Source organism: Euprymna scolopes, chromosome 46, assembly GCF_053919585.1.
Source record: "Euprymna scolopes isolate OS-2025 chromosome 46, ASM5391958v1, whole genome shotgun sequence".
Taxonomy (NCBI): Eukaryota; Metazoa; Mollusca; class Cephalopoda; order Sepiida; family Sepiolidae; genus Euprymna; species Euprymna scolopes.
Window position 1 is genome coordinate 181,234,049 of NC_136527.1, and position 16,673 is coordinate 181,250,721.

A 16,673-nucleotide genomic window follows, 5' to 3' on the forward strand; every position below is an offset into this window, starting at 1 on the left:
TTGCACTTGGTTCACCGGATATATTCGCCAGATAGTTTTTGAAATTCTTTTTCCATTAGTCCACTTGCTCCTATAATGACTGGTATAATGTATATGTGTAAACTCAGCATCATTAGGGACGCTTACTTAAACTAGGGTTGCCACTTTTCTCTCTTGTCCCATATACCTATGTCATGCTTAATATCCTCATTTCTAGGTATGTAGCTGAAGGTGTTTAGTAGTCATAGCAGATGGTGTATGACTTATTTCCAACTGTTCTTTCTGGTAAACATATTACCAAGACTTACTACAACATTATATATTCACGTTTTTCCAGATTTTCCAGTGGACATATTTACACACACCATTGTATTGCATTGTATAATAGCCCCCCCCTAACAGGACGTTACAACTGTGTGGCAGCGTGAGTTCTCATATGACTCATTAAAATAGATTGTTGACGAAAAGAATATCCACAGACTCCACACGAATAAGGCTTTTCTCCAGTGTGCGTTCTAATATGTGTAGCTAAATTCGATTTTTCAGAAAAAGATTGTCCACACATTTTACAAGAATGTGGTTTTTCCCCGGTGTGAGTTCTCATATGTCTTATTAATTTTGATTTTTCAGAAGAAGAATATTCACACAATTCACAAGAATGTGGCTTTTCCCCAGTGTGAATTCTCATATGTCTCACTAACATGGATTTTCCAGAGCAAGAATATCCACACACTTCACAGGAATGTGGCTTTTCCCCAGTGTGAGTTCTCATATGTGTCACTAACTTTGATGTTTTAGAAAAAGAATATCCACACACGTCACAAGAATGTGGCTTTTCCTCAGTGTGAGTTCTCATATGCATTTTTAATGAAGATTTTACAGAAAAAGAAGATCCACATACTTCACAAGAATGTGGCTTTTCCCCAGTGTGAGTTCTCATATGTATGATTAAATGCCATTTGTTAGAAGAATATCCACACACTTCACAAAAGTGTGGCTTTCCCCACGCGTGACTTCTCATATGTCTCACTAAATTCGATTTTGTAGAAGAAGAATAGCCACATACTTTACATGAATGTGGCTTTCCATCAGGGTGAGTTTTCATATGTCTCACTAAATTCGATTTTCTTGAAAAAGAATAGCCACACACTTCACAAAAATGTGGCTTTCCCTCAGCATGAGTTTTCATATGTTTCAGTAAATTTGATTTTTTAGAACAAAAATATCCACATACTTTACAATGATTAAGCTTTTCTTCACTGTGTGCAGACATATTTAAATAGAATTGATCCTGGAACAAGATTATCACTACTTACTTATAAGCAATACTGAATTCTTTCCTCACTTATTCTATTGTAATTCAGTTGTTGATGCGAGTTTGATTTTATTTTAAAGAAGCCTTAATTTGTATCATTTATCGTTTAATTGATGAGAGATATTTCATAATGTAAAAGTTAAAATATTGACTTTTCTTACATTTGTGTGCATACGTTTTTGGTTGTCTTCCGTGTAAGGCACAAATTGTCTATAGAATAATGTTTTAGGAAAATGATGATCATTAAAATTCTTTAAAAACGTTCAGGCAGGAACATCTGTAAAAAAATAAAATAAAATTTTATATTTTAATATCATTTTTTATTTTAATCGTGCCAACAAAACAAGAAACATAACTTTATAAAACATTTAAAAATCACAGAAATAAACATTTAATTCACATTCATATTGTTTAATTTTATTTTTATTTCGGACTATTAGTCTCATCTTTATTAGTTGTTGTTTTTGGATCTTTTTATTGGTTCACAACGTTTCGGCCAACTTCCTCTGGCCTTCGTCAGGTGGTAACCGCGACGGATAGGAACTTCGAATCTACTAACTGCATTCTCAGCCATCACTGCCATCCGTAGTTGTTGTCGTCTCACCACATTTTTGACCAATTACCTCTGGCACGCTTTGGGTGGGATTGAAACCGCTATCTTCAGACAATGTTCATCTGGAACCGTAGAGATTCAACGTCTCTACCAACTGCGCCCCGAAACGTTGTGAACCAATAAAAAGATCCAAAAACAACAACTAATAAAGATGAGACTAATAGTCCGAAATAAAAATAAAATTAACATATAATGCTCATCTCAAAAAGTGAATTCCAATTAAAGAATAATATATATACAAATTCATATACTTTAAATGTTTGATATTATTCATAGTATTTTGTAATAGATAAACGAATTATGCAACTAATAAAGTAAAATAAACAATAATATAGGCTCATTCCATGTCAAATCGATAAATTGGGGGGGGGACACAAACCATGTCCGACACGGAGTTTTGGTTTTGTTTTTTATTCAATTTTCACCTTCATCTTGTTTAAATGTTTAATACTATTCATAGTATTTTGTAATAGATAAAGAAATTATGCAACTAATAAAGTAAAATAAAAAATAATATAGGCTCATTCCATGTCAAATCGATAAATTGGGGGAAGGCACAAACCATATCCGACACGGATTTTTTTTAAATTTGCTACACTTATAGATCTCCATGAAAGGAATTGAATGGCACTTGTTAAACATCTCAAGGTAAAGGGATTTCTGCGATGTGGGTGTTTTTTTTGTTTTTTTATTCAATTTTCACCCAAAACAAGGCACAGTGCCACTTTGAAGCAGGGGGATACTATCAGGGACTTAATTAGCAGGGTCATTATGAAGGGAGATGAGTAGAAAGATGTTTGTTAACATTACACTTGAACTTCTGCATATCAGTGCAGTTGGGAAAGCAGAATCCCGGAAGGGAGTTCCAAAGACCCGCAGTTCTGGGGAAGAAACTATTGGAGTAAAAGGCTTTCTTGCACCTAGGGATCTCTACTGTAAAGGGATGAGACTTAGTAGCTTGTCGGATTTGTCGGGGGTAGTTACGTCGGGGAGATACAAGTGTTTGCAGTTCGTCAGAGCATTCACCATTAAAGTACTTGTAGAACAGGCAGAGAGATGCAACATCTCGTCGATGGGACAGAGGCTGCAGTCAAGATGACAGTTCAGGACCGATCAGGTTGGCGACTATCTTTTGAACCTTGTCCAGGAGCGAGAGACAAGCAGCAGATGCACCAGCCCAGATGTGACAACAGTACTCCATACATGGGTAAATGGTGGCCTTATAGAGGCACAGGATACTGTCAGGCGTAAGTAGTTTTCTAGCACGGTAGAGGAAGGCAACCTTTCGAGCAGCAGCCTTGGCAATGCTCTCAATGTATCTATTCCAGTTCATATTCCCTGTAAACGTTAGGCCGAGGACTTTAAAAGAAGTACTTTCAGGCAATGGGTTCTTGGCCATTGCTATTGGTGGTAGAGAAGTTTCTTGTAGTTATTGAAGGACACAAGCTTATTCTTAGCAACATTGAATGTAACCATCCATTTTTGTCCCCATTCCACTAAAGATTGGAGGTCATCCTCTAGTGTTTCTGCCATTTCCTTGGATATGTGTTCATTTGTTTTCCCCTCATATCTGTTATAGAGAGTGGTGTCATCGGCAAATATACCCATCTCCGAAACAATTTTATTAGGGAGGTCATTTATGAATATCAGGAATAATAGAGGTCCAAGGATAGACCCCTGATGTACTCCCGCATTTATGTCATATTGTTTAGATGAACGACCGTCGAGGACAACTTTGATATTTCTTTCACTTAAGAAGGATTTAATTACGTTATGAATTCTTCCAGTGATTCCATATGATCTATTTTTCCTTAGAAGACCATCGTGCCATACCCTGTCAAAAGCCTTAGATATATCAAGGGCTACCGCTCTACCCTCCCCTGTTTTGTCCAATGAACGGTATATACGTTCAGAAACTACAGTTAATATATCTGCTGTTGAACGGGCTTGCCTGAATCCATATTGTTTGTCAGTCAGGAGTTTAGCAGCTGTTAGGTGCTGGACTAGGGCTTGATTAACTAAGGACTCAAATATTTTGGCCAAAAGTGGGAGGAGGCTAATGGGGCGATAATTTAGTGGGTCAATTCATTCACCAGAATTCTTGAAGACTGGTACCACAGAAGCAGTTTTCCAGCAGTCGGGAAAGCAAGATTCGTTAAAGCATTTATTGTAAAGTTTGGAGAGAACTGGAGCAACCTCGGCAGAGCATTTTTTAAATAGCACAGCCGGGATGAGATCTGTTCCACATGCTTTTGAGGTGTCTAGGTGTCTTATAATAGCATGTACCTGAGAAGGGGTGATTTTCAAATCGTCTAGTGTGGCGTTTGTTGGCAGAGGAAAATCAGGGAGGGAGTGGCGTACCGAGTTCAGTGTGGAGTTTGAAGCAAACCGACTGGCAAGCAGATTAGCCTTGTCAGTTGCCGTGCAAGCAACCTCATGATTGTTTGATAGTGGGGGAATAGTTTATTTTTGGAATCTAATATACCGGATATTGTTTTCTTTTATATCCTCAGCATCGTCATTCCAATTAAAACCAGAATAACTGAAGAACCGACCGAACGACCTTCATCCACTATGTCGAGAGATTACAAGGCAAAACCTGGCGCAAGGGCTTACAACAAAGCTTTCGACTCTGATAACCTCATCAAGGCTGCAGCAGACATCAAGGGAGGAAAGTATCAACGTGAAGTCTGCAGGGCCTTAGTTGTGCAAAGCTGCAATACTACTTTCAGGTGACTTAGGGTGAAAGACTACTGCAGTCACCAGGTGGACAGACCATCATTTCATCCCTAATGGAGAACGCCATTGTCGAGCACATGCTGGCTGTGTCAAAGTAGGGATTCCCATTCGACATCATCGATCTACGAATGACTGTGAATAAATTCAAGGACAATGTCCCTGGTGAGAACTGGGTGCAGTCATTTATGAAGCGGCACAAAGTTCATATAAAGAACCGCATGTGTCAAAACATTTAAAAGAAAAGAGCTAGTGTTAGGGTTTGCTCGATCAACGAATATTTTGCAGAGTTGAGCAGGACACTAGAACGAGTCCCTCCAGAGAATTTCATCAATCACAAGACAAACGTGGTGAAAAATACCCTGATCGTATCAACCACGCAATCAGATTTTACATGAATGTACTGAGAATACCCCCATACGCCACACATCTGTGCCAACCCCTTGCTGTGGCATTCTTTGGTCCAATGAAAAGGAAGTGGAGGTCTATCCTCACTGTGTGGAAACAATCAGGGAGCAAAACTGCAGTCACTGTTCCTAAAGACAGGTTTCCAAAACTGCTCTGTAAATTAATGATTGAGCTCCCAAATCAAAGGGAGCACCTAATGGCAGGCTTTTGCAAATGTGGCTTTCACCCCATGGATCCACAGCCAATCCTCAATCGACTGCCCAAGACTGCAGAATCTGAGGAGATTGACAGAGTCAACACTTCAGTCTCAGAGGTATTTCTAAACCACCTGAGACTTTTCTGACATGGTGAGGAGTGAAAAAACGAAGACAGGTAGATGTCATTCCCGGGAAAAGCATTGGAGCACTGGAGGAATAAGGAGGAGGCTCCAGCAGCACCGGAGGATGAGGAAGTGGCTCAAGCGGCCTCAAAAAGTGGAGAGGCTGTTGACGAGGCCAACAAAACTGTGACTGACTGAGGGGGAGAGAACCAACTCTGAGAATGAGACTGAAATGCGGAACATTTTTGAAACTTTCAATTTAATTTGTATTAAAGTTATTATATTATTTTATGATTTGGTTTTTGTAAATTTATCAGAAAAACCTGTATATGTGGTTTCATTTTTGTTTGTTGTAATGGTATCCGTGTTGGTTTAGTTTTTTAGTCATTTTCTGAACCTAAAAATTCTGTCAGGCCATAAAAAGCTGATTATGTAAAGGGTCTTTTCAGTGGTTTTGTCATCCCATAGGGAGGAAGGGTTACTAAAACCATGCAGTTTTAATGAGATTTATAAGAGAATTTGATAGTGTGGTCTTAGTCATCCCATGCCAGAGAGACTAAGACTGCACCAAAATAGGCATGTGCTACATAGAAATAAAAGAATTTACTCCTTGAAGCTATGCAGTTGATGCAGACAATCAGTCACTCTAATATATATTTTAAAAATTGAGTTTACAATGATTTTTGTTAATCTGGCACAATTATGAAGTTCAAAATGTTGCCTTAGTCAACCCAGTCTATGGTGCTCGGCTTTTACACTAAAACAATATAAATATTTACACTCGGCTTTTACACTAAAACAATATAAATATTGACACTCGGCTTTTACATTAAAACAATATAAATATTTACACTCGAGTTTAACACTAACAATATATAAATATTTACACTCGCTTTTACACTAAAACAATATAAATATTTACACTCGGCTTTTATACTAAAACAATATAAATATTTACACTCGGCTTTTACATTAAAACAATATAAATATTTACACTCGGCTTTCACATTAAAACAATATAAATATTTACACTCGGTTTTTATACTAAAACAATATAAATATTTACACTCGGCTTTTACACTAAAACAATATAAATATTGACACTCGGCTTTCATATTAAAACAATATAAATATTTACACTCGAGTTTAACACTAACAATATATAAATATTTACACTCGCTTTTACACTAAAACAATATAAATATTTACCCTCGGCTTTTACACTAAAACAATATAAATATTTACACTCGAATTTTACACTAAAACAATATAAATATTTACACTCGGCTTTCACATTGAAACAATATAAATATTTACACTCGGCTTTCACATTAAAACAATATAAATATTTACACTCGGCTTTCACACTAAAACAATATAAATATTTACACTCGGCTTTTACACTAAAACAATATAAATATTTACACTCGGCTTTCACATTGAAACAATATAAATATTTACACTCGGCTTTCACATTGAAACAATATAAATATTTACACTCGGCTTTCACATTAAAACAATATAAATATTTACACTCGGCTTTTACACTAAAACAATATAAATATTTACACTCGGCTTTCACACTAAAACAATATAAATATTTACACTCGGCTTTTACACTAAAACAATATAAATATTTACACTCTGCTTTTACGCAAAAACAATATAAATATTTACACTCGGCTTTCACATTAAAACAATATAAATATTTACACTCGGCTTTTACACTAAAACAATATAAATACTTACACTCTAGTTACACTACAACAATATAAATATTTACACTCGACTTTTACACTAAAACAATATAAATATTTACACTCGGCTTTTATGCTAAAACAATATAAATATTTACACTCGGCTTTTACATTAAAACAATATAAATATTTACACTCGGCTTTTACACTAAAACAATATAAATATTTACACTCGGTTTTTACACTAAAACAATATAAATATTTACACTCGGCTTTTACACTAAAATAATATAAATATTTACACTCGGCTTTTACACTAAAACAATATAAATATTTACACTCGGCTTTTACACTAAAACAATATAAATATTTACACTCGGTTTTTACCTGACATAAGACAGTCATCTGGGAGTCCCGATTATCATTTACAAATCGAACATTAAACAAATTGCTCGAAGAAAGCCACCCAATAAATTTAATTGTGACACATCTGCATATGTAGTATGACAAATAATGTTTAAACGGTATCTTGGTTTATTAAATTGTTAGGCGAAAGTACAGAATAGTTAACAACACTTGAGTTATTATCGTATCCCACTCAAATAAAAACAAAAATCGATACTATGTCTTCCCGCCTATCTTCCGCGCCACAAAAACTTTAAACTGAACGATTATATGTCTCGTTGACTGCGATTTGGACTTAAATTTATAGTAGGTGCTCAATTTAAGTTAAATTTGTATAACAAAGTCTTAAATATTAATAATTTGTGTTTTTTAATCTATTTCTCGGGAGATTTTATAATGACTTTTCAGACGTGATGGCAACAAAAAGGGATTTTTATTTTATGTTTTTTTTAATCACTAAAACTATGTTCGATAGTAAATATTTATTACTTTTTCTACATTAAGTTTCTGTTAATTGGTGATGGTCAATAAATGGGTGATCATTTTTATGTAAACTTTATTAAAGATAAAATAAAAGAAAATGTTACTCATTCTATAATCTTAAATATTGAATAAAGCATCACAATTTGCACGGAAAACTGTTTTTACAAATATTTAAAAATAAAATCAATTAAATACCCAAAACAATGAAAAAAAAATGAAAAACAAACAAAGTTTTTTGTGCTCAGTTGCCTAACAATTCAACCAACTTCGAATTAAATAATTTTGTTTATGGTAAACATTATTATTGTCTCAGAAATAACGTAAGTTTTACTTAAATAAACAAATTTTGGACATTTAAATCTAATTGTCAGAGTGAATACTATATTTTAAGAAAAAAATGTTCAATCATTAATTTTTATTCACGTTTGTTATAAAACATAGCGAAATCAATATTTTTTATTGGATTGCAATAAAAATAACCCTTTTTTAATATCAATTGTTTTAAATAATATTACTGAAGGGGTGGAAAAACGAACTGGCTTTCTGTTTCAGATTATTTTCAAAATTATTCGATGAGATTTTTAAATCGTAAAAAAGTACTAATCTTTCATATTGAATTACAATAAAAATAAACTTTTCTTAAAATTAAGGATCATTTTTACGTTGTTGAATTATAGTTTTTAAAAGTGTTTCAAAAAAGGAACTTACCTTTCATCCAAGGAATTAAATACGAGAAGATATCGTTTTTTTTTGTTTTTTGTTTTTTTTGTTCAAAACGTAAAGTTATTTTGTTTGTTATGATTTCTTTAGTAAATTGATACAAATTTGGTTTTGTGTGTGCAATTCATTAAGAAATAAAATATATGAAAATATAAAAAAAATCAAAATTAAAAAATAAAAAACAGGATTTTAACGTGAAATTATTTAAAGAAAAAAATCAACTGCTAAAGAACAAAGGACGTAAGGGCATGGTAATACGGTGAAATCATTATTTTGTTCCTTGTGTAAAAATGTCCGAATTGTTTTCCTATAAAGTTTAGATTACATTTGTCATTCTTAACCTTTTGGAGTATTTCTATTGTAAATTTATATTTCCTATTCAATTAATTAAAAAATAAAATATATGAAGCTTTAAAAAAAATCAGGTTTACTTTTTTTCAGATTGAACATTTCATTATCATTTGGATTAATCGAACTACTGTTAACATCCAAGATGAGGACAGTAATATTCCAAATAATTCTCATATTAAACATTTTTTAAACAAAATATTTCACATAAACAAATCAAATAAGAGGAAGGAATTGCACAAAAGGCGAATTCAGTCAAATTAACCAGGAAATTAAACAATGACCACATGATTACTTAGTGTTATCACGTGATTACGTAATGGGACTTACTTGCAACTTATTGTTATCACATGATTACGCAATGGGACTTGCAACTTATTTTTATCACATAATTACGTAATGGGACTTGCAGCGTGTTGTTATCACATGCTTACGAAATGGGACTTGCAACTTATTGTTATCACATGATTACGTAATGGGACGTGCAACTCATTGTTATCACATGATTACGTAATGGGACGTGCAACTTATTGGTATTACATAATTACGTAATGGGACTTGCAACTTATTGTTGTCACATGATTACGTAATGGGACTTGCAACTTATTGATATCACATTATTACGTAATGGGACTTGCAACTTATTGATATCACATGATTACGTAATGGGACTTGCAGCTTATTGTTACCACGTGATTACGTAATGGGACTTGTAACTTATTGTTATCACATAATTACGTAATGGGGCTTACAACTTATTGCTATCACGTGATTATGTAATGAGACTTGCAACTTATTGTTATCACATGATTACGTAATGGGACGTGCAACTTATTGTTATCACATGATTACGTAATGGGACTTGCAACTTATTGTTATCACGTGATTACATAATGGGACTTGTAACTTATTGGTATCACAAGATTACGTAATGGGACTTGCAACTTATTATTATCACATGATTACGTAATGGGACTTGCAACTTATTGTTATCATGTGATTACATAATGGGACTTGTACTTTTTTATCACATTATACAATTGGACTTGCAACTAATTGTTTTCCCATGATTACGTAATGGACTTGCAACTTATTGTTATCACCTGATTACATAATGGGACTTGCAACTTATTGTTATCACATGATTACGTAATGGACCTTTCAACTTATTGTTATCACATGATTACGTAATGGAACTTGTAACTTTGTGATATCCAATGATTACGTAATGGGACTTGCAACTTATTGTTATCACATGATTACGTAATGGGGCTTGCAACTTATTGTTATCACAGGATTATATAATGTGACTTGCAACTTATTGTTATCACATGATTACGTAATGGGACTTGCAACTTAGTGTTATCACATGATTACGTAATGGGACTTGCAACTTATTGCTATTACATGATTACGTAATGGGACTTGCAACTTGTTTTTATCACATTATTATGTAATGGGACTTCACATGATTATGTAATGGGATTGCAGCTTATTGTTATCACATGATTACGTAATGTGACTTGCAACTTATTGTTATCACATGATTACGTAATGGGACTTGCAACTTATTGTTATCACATGATTACATTATGGGACTTGCAACTTAATGTTATTACATGATTACATAATTGGATTGCAACTTATTGTTATATCATGATAATGTAATGGGACTTGCAACTTATTGTTATCACAGGATTACGTAATGGGACTGGCAACTTATTTAAAATATATGCAAGTTGAAAAGATTTCTGAATTTTTTTTTCAAAAAAACGTATTTCTTCGCTTTTTTGTTCATGGAAAACAATATGTAAATATTTTTCTATTCTGTAAAGTTTAGGTGCTACAAAATAAAATAAAATTACTTAAAAACAAACAAACAAAAAGTCAGGTGGAAAAGTAACTTTTATTTTTGTGGTAACATTAATTGTGGGTATTTATACAGTTTAATCAAGACATTAAAAAATGGTACATACAATAAGACACTTGTATAGTTTAACCAAGATATTAAAAAATGAAAATATCGAAAAAAGGTTATGTTGTATGCATCCGTTAAAGTTCTTCGAAAAAAAATTTCCCTTAATTTCATTAAGTAGTTTTTATTTTTCACAGCGAAAAAAACAATGTATGATATATATTATAAACAGATATTCAAAAAATAATAAACAAATATTTTTAAAAATATGCAAATATATAACAAATACAAATAATCAATCGGAAACGGGTAATACGCCAAAACTTTTTTTATTAAAAATATTCTTTTAAATTGTGTATACTTTACAGAATAATAAAAATAACATATAAATTTATTCTTTTTCCAGATGAAATAAAATTTTGATTGAGGTCGGAACTGATGCTTCAGAGCAGGCTATCACTGTTTCTCTTGCTCAGAGCTCTCGGATAGTTGCCTTCTTTTCAAGAGCATTAACCTCCGCCGAGCAGAAGAATTCCGCGGTTGTAAAGGAGACCTATGCAATTGTAGAGGCGATCAGAAAATGCCAACATTTACTGCTCGGGAAGCATTTAAATTGATCACTGACCAAAACATGTCTCTTTATGTTTCCCAAAGGAAAGAGCAAAATAAAAAATGAGAAGATGGCGAGATGAACAAAATTTTGCTGCAGACGCCTTGTCTCGAATTTGTTCTTCCACCACGTCTGCTGACAAATTATACCCCTTGCACACAGACTTATGCCATCCGGAGTTAATCAGGATGCAACATTTCTGTCAAACCAAAACATCTGCCATACTCTGTGGAAGATGTGAGAGAAGTTAGAAAAGCCTGCCAGGTTTGTTCCAAAGCAAAACCTAGGTTCCTTAAAATGGCTCCTCAGACTCTCGTAAAAGCAAGTCCACCGTTTGAAAGACTGCGCAAATTCTTGCAACCGATACGGACAGTCGAATAATCGCACTTTCCTTTCGCTTTCTCCTGTGCCAATGTTTTTGCAGCAATTGTCCAGAAATATCTAATTAACTTATTTTCCATATTTGGACACCCTTCTCTCGTACATTCTGATTGCGGATCTGCTTTCATGTCGGATTAACTAAAAGAATTCTTGCTTTCTCAAAGCATTGCTTCTACTAGGACGACTGCCTTCAATCCTCAAGGTAACGGACAAATGGAAAGTATAACGTTATCATCTGGCAAACGGTGAATCTTCGTCTGTGGTCGAGAAGCCTTCACATTACAAATTGGTAAAGAGTACTCGATGTAGCCGTCCATGGCATCCGCTCATTGCTTTCCACCTCCACTAATTGTACTCCCCACAAACATCTCTTCAATTTCCAAAGGAAATCGGTAACTGGAGATTCTACGTCCACCTGGCTTACAAACACCAAGTCTGTCCTTTTAAAACGACATGTACGTGGAAGCAAATATGAGCCCCCTAGTCAAGATTGTAGACCTACATGAAGTCAATCCTATGTTCATTTCAATATTGGAAGAGAAACGACAGTATTTACTATGCCACTTATTACTGCTGGGCTATAGGACGAGCAGTTTGGAGGCAGAACCAGATCCGGTGCTGGAGAACCAACAGCAACAGAATGCACCTCTGCAATCCAATTATTCATAAAACTCCATCCTAGAGAATTCAGCTCCTACCCCCCCTACCCCGCTAAGATGATCAACAGAGATCATCAGATGATGAATCTCTGACACTCTACCATAGTTCGTCCATATTTAGCTGATAACTATCAGCTTTGGACTTCTATTTCTTTTCTCTCAAAAAGAGAGACCCCACACCTGAGATTCCATGTCGACTAGAGTTCCCAGAAATCATGGTCCCAAATTTCACAGAGCGGCGGAGAATGTGCTGAAAAGGCGACAAAATTGCTGAGACCACTCATCTTTTTAAAAGCATTGTTCATCAAGCCTTGATCTTGAGCAGCCATTATCATTCTCTCCTGAACATATTAAAAAGATCCTTCAGTCTACAGAGCTTTCTTTATCTATGTATTCCTGTGAGAGTTCATCCAGGAAATATGTGGAATGTCGTGGTTTGCCCATTTTTTAAATTTTCTATAATGGAAGGTCTTAATGTATTTTTTTCAGTTGCAGACTTGCTTTTTGTTTCTGTCTGATTTGTAAGTCAATCTTGTACAAACTGTTTGGCTTGTTTTGTGATAGAGGTAATTATACTGGCTCTTTCTCCTTTAAGTTCATATACCATTTTATGGTTTGGATTCTGAGAGCTTATCAGATATTGCCCATAATAGTGGCTTTGTGAAAATCCCATATCCTCTGCTTCTTTTCTCTTGGTAAATACAGTTTTCCCCCAGTTTGAGTTCTCGTATGTATCACAAATTCTTTTTAGACGAAAGCTATCTACACAATTCAAAAGTATGTAGCTTTTCCTTAGTGTAAGTTCTCATATGTGTAACTAACGTTGGTTTTTCAGAACAAGAATATCCACACACACTTTGCTAGACTGCCGCTTTTCACTTTTTTGTTTTATTTTACTTCAGTCGAAGTTCTAAGAAGTCAAGGGGCCCACTACTTAGGGCTACTATTTTTATTTTTTTAAATTTTTCTTCCTTTGAAGATTGTAATGCTGGGTATGGGGCAGCCAAACAAGCTGCCAACATTGCTCCGCTTTTATTGAAACCAACCGAAAGCTCTTTTTAGTATCCTCGCTGTTCCCTGAAGTACAATTGTCTGAATCTCTTTTGCACTTGGTTCACCAGGAATATTAGTTAGATAGGACTTCGGGTTCTTCTCCATAAGTCCTGTGGCACCTATGATAACTGGTATGATTGATATCCCCTTTAGGTTCCAATTTCCTTTCATATCATACATGAGACCTTGGTATTTGGTCTGTTTCTCTCTTTCAGCTCTGTTACGACCGCCATCATTAGGAACACTCACTTCAATCAAGGTTGCAACTGTCTCTGACTTATTCCATTGTGCGTTTTCTTATGTCTGCCTAAATTTGATCTATCAGAAAAAGAATATCCACAAACGTGACAAGAATATGGCTTTTCACCAGTGTGAGTTCTTATATGTTTAACTAACCTAGACTTTTCAGAAAAAGTATATCCACAAACTTCACAAGAATATGGCTTTTCACCAGTGTGAGTTCTCATATGTATAACTAACCTTGGTTTTTTAGAACAAGAATATCCACAAACTTGACAAGAATGTGGCTTTTCACCAGTGTGATTTCTCATATGTAACACAAGGTCAGATTTTCGGGAACAAGCATACACACAAATTTTACAAGAATGTGGCTTTTCACCAGTGTGAGTTCTTATATGCTTCACTAGGTCTGATTTATTAGAACAAGAATACCTACAAATTTCACAAGAATGTGGCCTTTCGCCAGTATGAGTTCTCATATGTGTCACTAACGTTGATTTACGAGAAAAAGAGTATCCACACACTTTACAAGAATATGGCTTTTCACCAGTGTGAGTTCTCATATGTATAACCAACCTTGATTTCTTGGAACAAGCATATCCACAAACTTGACAAGAATGTGGCTTTTCACCAGTGTCAGTTCTCATATCTATAATTAGATAAGATTTTCGGGAACAAGAATATATACAAGCTTTAAAGAATGTGGCTATTCACCAGTGTGAGTTCTTGTATGCTTTACAGGGTCTGATTTTTTAGAATAAGAATAGCAACAAATTTTACAAGAACGTGGCTTTTCCCTAGTGTGAGTTTTCATATGTTTCACTAAACTTTTTTTTGAACAAGAATATCGACACAGTTTACAAGAATGTGGCTTTTTATCAGAGTAAGATGTCATGTTTCACAAAAGGAACTGTACTGCAGGAACATCTGTAAATAAAATAATACATGAAATTCAATATTTTAGTATCATTATTCACGTATTAGTGTTCTGTTTTTGTTATTGTCAATATTATTGATTGAACTCATAAAATGTAGATTATTATTATCGAAATATTTATAAGAGACACACGAGAAAAATAACCAGATTTTCTACCTTTGTGAAGAATGAGTCGATACAGGCGTTCTTAAGAATATAGTTTAGAAGTTCTTAAGGATATAGCTTGTCAATTATACATAGAAGTACATATGATTACTATTGTGTTGGAAAAACAAGAAACAATTTATAAACATATTTTACTAAATTAAATAAAATTACATATGATTTTGGAAAAACAAGAAATATTGTTTTAAAGATATTTTATTGAATTAAATAAAATTATATCCTTTCGAAAAAAAAACAAGAAATATTGGTTGGATAAACGAAAAACGTTGATTTATGCATATTTTATTAAATTAAATTGATATTTTTGTCTGCTGGTTCTAGTTTAGATAATTATGATCTTTCGACTTATTTTATTCATTACTGTCAAAGATTACTAGCACAACATTAGGCTGATGTAGTTATGTAATGGTATAACTTGGTGAAACCCTGAAATTACCAGTGATTTTCTCTGTTGATCTTATTTAAATGTATCTATCTATTGTTTGTGATGTAATGTTTGATTCTTCTTAATTAAATGTGCATATCAGAATCTCATATATATATATATATATATATATATATATATATATATATATATATATATATATATATATATATATATATATGCCTATCTATCTGGTTGGATGGAACACAAGGTATATAAAAATATTTTGGTAAACTTTTACAATATAATCCAGCATTGTTTACACCTTTAAAACTTTAAAGTCTACTTTTCTTTCTTTCCACTTTTTTTGACATTACTGCAAAGGAATAAAATAATATTTTAGACTTTAAATTAGGGGATCATTTTTCTATATAAAACTTAATGTAAATGATACACACTTCAGGGCTAATTAGTAATCAAGGAGACATATAACTATTTGCGGATTCCAATGTTTGCTGCAGGGGTGAGAGGAGCATATGTTATATAGTTATTATTATTAGTATTAGACTATACCACTTGTGCGCGTATGTTACGTGAGTTCTTATTAGTAATGATATGAGTCTTAGTGAGAGTTCTTGTCTTATTACATATGATGTTGTATCTTAGAGAGAGAGAGATGTTGTTGTAATGACATTTTATAACGCAGACATATAATAACGATACAATTTACCTTTTTGTAGAAATCACAACACAAAGATGAGCTTTATCCAAAACACATGGTGAATTTATTTAATACGACCGGTCGGGATTTCCTCATTAAGAACTCAAAGTTTCACATCTTAGTTTCTGAAGTGACGTCTCGCTTCAGACGTCCGCCTGTCTCTGAGTTTTCTCACTGACTGTCTCTGACTCTCTCTACCCCCAACTAACTCCCACCTCCTATATTGAGAACTCCATGCATCCCGGCCACGTGAGCAAAATTCACGTGTCTCAACATGCGCGACTTTGCACGTTTTCGACATTGATTTCCCAATAACCTATTTTTCTTGTGTTGTTTCCACAAAGGAATTTAACCTACATATCTAATTTATTTAACCATATTTTATTATCCACATTCTTTTAACAATTGAATAGTTTATTTATTATTTATTTCATCCGAATTAACAATTTACTGGACATTCCATTTAAACCTATTGTTCTTTAAAACTTATGTCCAGGGTTTGATTTCTGCTTTCTCTTATTTCCATTTTAACTAATCTCTCTATTTTTATACTTACATAAACAGGGGACAGCCCTTATCATGTAACACATAGAGGTTGCAGCTTT